This window comes from Ammodytes marinus (assembly GCF_949987685.1).
Source record: "Ammodytes marinus genome assembly, chromosome: 4".
Classification (NCBI taxonomy): Eukaryota; Metazoa; Chordata; class Actinopteri; order Uranoscopiformes; family Ammodytidae; genus Ammodytes; species Ammodytes marinus.
Genome location: NC_137233.1, coordinates 19,506,759 through 19,513,300, shown reverse-complemented (window position 1 = coordinate 19,513,300; position 6,542 = coordinate 19,506,759).

The window sequence follows — 6,542 nt, the reverse complement described above, 5'->3', positions numbered from 1 at the left end:
ACTGTTTGAAATGGTCAGCTTACATTTCCCTCCTGTTTTAAAAAAAAGTACAAGCAGCTCCTTTGTTAGATCACTGAAATTGAATTAGCATTGTTCAGATTTATTTAAGTCGACATGTGTCTCATTATTCAAAGGAATTATTCAGCCTTGGAGGTCCTCATCTTCTCACTAAAAGAATAATGCTAATTACTAAGTGAACATAATGGATTGTCTTGTCATTAATGTAGAAGTAGTCCAATGAGACAAAGGGCCACGCTTTCTATAAAAGACTTGATGATCACTCACTACATTTTAAAGTTTATAACATAACATCGTCCTCCTGCCATGCTGTGTTCAGATGAGAACCAGCTGGTGTTTTAACTTTGCTTCCTTCTGGTTTGAGATGTCTGTTGTATTTTTCATGTGTCATCCCTCTAGAGCGTTCTATTTCCTGCCTGTAACCCACTTCTCCAGCCTACTGTCTGTCATTGATGTGGGAAGAGGCATCAAGTACAGGGTCCTTCTCATATAATTAGCATATTGTGATAAAGTTCAATATTTTCTGTAATGGACTGATAAACATTAGACTTTCATATATTTTAGATTCATTACACACAACTGAAGTAGTTCAAGCCTTGTATTGTTTTAATATTGATGATTTTGGCAAAAAAGTAAAGAAAAACCAAAAATCCCTATCTCAAAAAATTAGCATATTTCATCCGACCAATAAAAGAAAAGTGTTTTTACTATAAAAAAGTCAACCTTCAAATAATTATGTTCAGTTATGCACTCAATACTTGGTCGGGAATCCTTTCGCAGAAATTACTGCTTCAATGCGGCGTGGCATGGAGGCAATCAGCCTGTGGCACTGCTGAGGTGTTATGGAGGCCCAGGATGCTTCGATAGCGGCCTTAAGCTCATCCACAGTGTTGGGTCTGGTGTCTCTCAACTTCCTCTTCACAATATCCCACAGATTCTCTATGGGGTTCAGGTCAGGAGAGTTGGCAGGCCAATTGAGCACAGTAATACCATGGTCAGTAAACCATTTACCAGTGGTTTTGGCACTGTGAGCAGGTGCCAGGTCTTGTTGAAAAATTTAATCTTCATCTCCATAAAGCTTTTCAGCAGATGGAAGCATGAAGTGCTCCAAAATCTCCTGATAGCTAGCTGCATTGACCCTGCCTTTGATAAAACACAGTGGACCAACACCAGCAGCTGACATGGCACCCCAGACCATCACTGACTGTGGGTACTTGACACTGGACTTCAGGCATTTTGGCATTTCCTTCTCCCCAGTCTTCCTCCAGACTCTGGCACCTTGATTTCCGAATGACATGCAAAATTTGCTTTCATCCGAAAAAAGTACTTTGGACCACTGAGCAACAGTCCAGTGCTGCTTCTCTGTAGCCCAGGTCAGGCGCTTCTGCCGCTGTTTCTGGTTCAAAAGTGGCTTGACCTGGGGAATGCGGCACCTGTAGCCCATTTCCTGCACACACCTGTGCATGGTGGCTCTGGATGTTTCTACTCCAGACTCAGTCCACTGCTTCCGCAGGTCCCCCAAGGTCAGGAATCGGCCCTTCTCCACAATCCTCCTCAGGGTCCGGTCACCTCTTCTGGTTGTGCAGCGTTTTCTGCCACACTTTTTCCTTCCCACAGACTTCCCACTGAGGTGCCTTGATACAGCACTCTGGGAACAGCCTATTCGCTCAGAAATGTATTTCTGTGTCTTACCCTCTTGCTTGAGGGTGTCAATGATGGCCTTCTGGACAGCAGTCAGGTCGGCAGTCTTACCCATGATTGCGGTTTTGAGTAATGAACCAGGCTGGGAGTTTTTAAAAGCCTCAGGAATCTTTTGCAGGTGTTTAGAGTTAATTAGTTGATTCAGATGATTAGGTTAAGAGCTCGTTTAGAGTACCTTTTCATGATATGCTAATTTTTTGAGATAGGAATTTGGGGTTTTCATGAGCTGTATGCCAAAATCATCAGTATTAAAACAACAAAAGACCTGAAATATTTCAGTTGGTGTGCAATGAATCTAAAATATATGAAAGTTCAATTATTATCATTACATTATGGAAAATAATCAACTTTATCACAATATGCTAATTATATGAGAAGGACCTGTATATACCCACAATGCACTGCTACACCTAATTCTGACTCCCATCACCTTGAATGCACCCGGCACCACAACCTTATGTATCGTACAAGAAGGAGGAATAGCACTGGCACATAACAAATCCTTCTGTGATTACCATCAGAATAGTACTAAAAATTATTATGGAAAGTTAAGTTGATGCAAGCGCTTTAGAAGTTTTTGTTAATTATTGAAAGAAAAAAAGAAAATTGAGATAATGGCCGTCACTTAAAGTGAAAATATAACTTCTGCTACATTACCCAGCTGTGAATCAACCCAGTATCTTAGCAGTTTACCTTTTAAAACTTCACATCTCTTTATCTCCTTCATCCCTCTCTCTCTCTCTCTCTCTCTCTCTCTCTCTGTCTGTCCGTTTCTTTCCGTTTTCCTGCCATACTTTATCCACCTGCCATAGCTTTGATCATCTCACAGACTGGATGAATACAGGACAAAAGGGAGGGGGTGGGGGGGGGGGGTTAAGAGCAGACTGTCCTTCAAAATAAAGTCTCCCCCATTTTACTATGCAAGTAGGTTGCCTTAGGAACAGTAAGGCTTTTTTTCCCCGAGAGGCACAGCTTTTGTTTTCTCATTATTCTTTCACACAGGATTGCTTATCGCTTGGTTTGCTGTTTTAATATGGCTTATGAAAGAGGATGAAAAAGCAAATGCTACAGGCTGACCCTGGCAGGCGTGCACTTTGCTAACGAGCAGGGTATTGCTCTCAGAACACAGCACACATTAATTGCAATCTGTAACCGATTTGGTTGATTTTTTTTTCATTAACCGCTTGAGCAGCTTGAGATCAACGGTATAAGCCAACCAGCATCATCCCAAAGTCATTTTCAATCAGCGTGCCTCCAATTTGAAACTTTTAATTACGTAGCAGCTCACTCCGTGCAGGGATGGTCTCTACATGTACAGTCATAGCAGGCTTCAATCGTTACATGAAACATAATGAAGTGCATGTTCATTTCACATCATGTCTCATCATTTAATTACTGTCTCATCAGCGTACCATCCCATTTTGAACGACAATAAACATCAATCATGATAAAGAGGTTGTAGTAAAGGAGGAACCTCATTGGCTGTTGTGCTCATGGACTTTACACACATCAATAATATGCAAATAGATATTGCATAAACCAACCTGAAGGAAATGCCTAATCCAGCCAGTAATACCATTTGATACGACAAATTGGAATATATTTGACTAAACTGGATCCGAATGCGCAACTCATCTCTAATTAATAATAATCAGACCTGGAGGTAAGAAAAACCCAGTATGACTCTTCCTCAGGAAAAACTCACATCAGGGAAATCTTTTTTAAATCGCTATCACAATTTTAGTCCTATATTATTCATGTTATATGATGTTGTTTCCACATGTATCATGAATAACGTTTCCCCAATAAACTTTATCTTGTCAAAATGTAAATTTAATTAGTTCAACAGAAAACAAAACCAGCAGTAGCAAATCAACACATGTTTGATAATGTTATAGGAGTGTGGTGCTAAATTAGTGGAATACTCGTGCATACAACACAGGAGGTCAACACAATTGTCCCCCCTATTGGGTATTTAGGAACATTGTCATGTAAATTGACATCAGGGACCCTGTCTATGTGCATGTTCATGCCGGCTCGTGCTCGTACAATAAGATCTGTACCGTGTCCAAGCCCACCTCTCCCGGACGTACTAGTGGTGCAACGGATCACGGGTTACCAGTCCGTACGGATCAACCCTCATGGTTCGGGACACACGTAACCTGTGGGTTGGGTGAATATGCAAAGAAAAAAAAGCTGGCTGTGTGTTCAGGTGATCAGCGATTGTGTTGTAGTTAGTGGCGATCGAAGCGCAGAATCTAGAACTGCTGTAGGCTACTGACAAAAATCACACAACAAATTGTCTTTAGTAACAATATTTATTCATTTAGGCTATATTTGGCTGCTTCACCTTAAGTCAGCCCAGCAAGGTCAGGATAGTTAAGTTTCAGTTTTGTTTTCATCTCCGTATCAAACAGCTGTTTGCATCTGCTGATCGGCTCGTGACAGCGGGAGTCAGTCTTAAGCCAGTGATGATCACTCAAGACAAAAGGATCAAATAAAGCTATCGCTTCCTCCCTCTATCTGTCTGCATATCTTTCTCTCACCACTGCACACTCAGTCACTACTATCCATGCTCAAATGAAGCAGGATTATAACCTAATTTAGCACTTTATTTTGTTTTTCAATATTTTAAGATTCTATTTCAAATTTTGTAATTCACTGTGGATTTTTGAAAAATAAAACACGAAGGTAATTAAAAGCAAAGTCATATTTATCTTTTCATCTTTTCCTTTTGTTTTGTATTGTTTTTTTGTTTTTTTTTGAAGATATTTTTTGGGCATTTTTATGCTTTATTTGATAGTGCAGAGAGACAGAGGTGAAATGGGGCAGAGAGGGGAGTGACATGCAGAGAACGACCGCCCGGGAGGGGGACACCTTACCAACTGAGCTAAAGGCGCCCCCTCCTTTTGTATTGTTGATGATCCGAAAATTATCCGACCCGTGACTCAAAAACCGTGACACGATCCGAACCGTGAGTTTTGTGATCCGTTGCACCCCTAGGACGTACCAGAGCCAAGGAAGTGTACAGTGCTTGAGTAAGGTACGGAACACTCACACTGGTCAAACAAACCAGACTTTAGCCGTCAATCGCACTTGGGCACAGTACGAATCCCTACTGTGAGTACATGGCAAATACATCAGGCTTGTTTTCAGTGCTCTTCCTAAACTAACATACTTGAGGTGCTTTTTGCTGAGTAGTTTCATGAACGTTGTTTTTTTCTCCCAGACCGTTAAATAAACTTGGATTTCATCTGGTACAACACCAAAGAGCTGTGTCATTCTGAGAAATCAGACGCCTGTAGATTCATATCATAGTCACGCTGCATCGACAAGAACCATCATAGTGCGCCTCGGCACCTGCTCACTGACAGCAACTTTAGTGTTGATGAACTGTCAAGGAGGGAAACGTTGTAGCTATTTTGGCATCAGGTTCATGACACTTTCACAATTATTGCTGACGAATGGGAGATGCAGTATTGTAGCTTTCAAGAATTCCCCATATCTTCTGTATGACAATACAAAAAATACAATTCAAAAACATGGCAACCGTTAGATTTAAACCACATTATTGAGAACTACCGATAATGTATTGATAAATAATCATGGTAAATATAGAAATCTGGCTTTTTGATTGAGCGTTACACAACAAGAGACAACAGGTAGTTTGATGAATAGGGCTCAGAACATAAGGGTAAAAACAATCAATAAAATCAATCTGACATTCAGACTCCTCCACTGTGGCAACATATTACTGTGACATCAACTCAGGGACACATTTCCCTCTTTGTGGCAGCTTGTTGTTTGCATTTTATGTTGGGAGAATCACACAACCACTTTGCATATACATACACACATCTAGGTCGTCACCACAGCAACCAATGCAGATAGTTTCAAGATGCCTGAAAATACAAATCGTATGTGATCACATACAACATGCTTATCTTTCCTCCTCAGAAAGCACAATCACAGGTCAACACAGATTTTTGCACTAAAACTAGGGCTGTCAAGCGATTAAAAAAATCAATCTTATTAATTACAGGCTCTGTGATTAATTAAATCTAAATTAATCGCATACTTACATTTTGCAGAGAAAATATTTAAAAATAATTTAATTAAAGTAAATTATAGCAGATGATAGATTCAATGAATAATAGACATACTAGACTTTAACGTTCAATGTCTCTTTTATTTAAAACATGTCTTTCATTAACATATGGTGCATTTTAAGACCAAATTAATAACATTTCCATCTCACTCAAGATTCAATGCATCTCAGGCAAAAAATATATAATACTTTTTTTTTTTACTTAAACACTTTTTCTTGAATACTGTGCATGCCAAAAACAGGCAGTAGAAACCAACAGTTTCATAGTGCAATTTCTATTCCAGGGCTTAACATTTGACCTCACTTCCACTTATTTCTGAAATATCCTGAATGACAGGAATAATAAATTCAAACTAGGAACTTTTAGTGTAACACTAGTGGAAGCATTTGCTTCACTTCTTACCTCTCCCTCAGCCAGTTGCTGAGACAAACTAACTTTTCTACATTATTCGTGCTCAAGACCGCCCTCTTCTTTTGCACTATGTTACCTGCCAGTGTGAAAAGTCTCTCACACGGGACAGAAATGGCGAGAGCGGCCAGATATTTTCGAACCAGGTCAGACAGATGTTTATGGGTCCCTGCATGAGCTGACCACCACCGGCAGTCCTCCATGCTGATGCTGTGTGCTGCTCTGTAGCAGTTCAGAGCCCTGTTCGGCCCGCCCATGTCATCATCAGAGTCTGAGACTGGATCTCAATTCAGGGGTACAGCATAC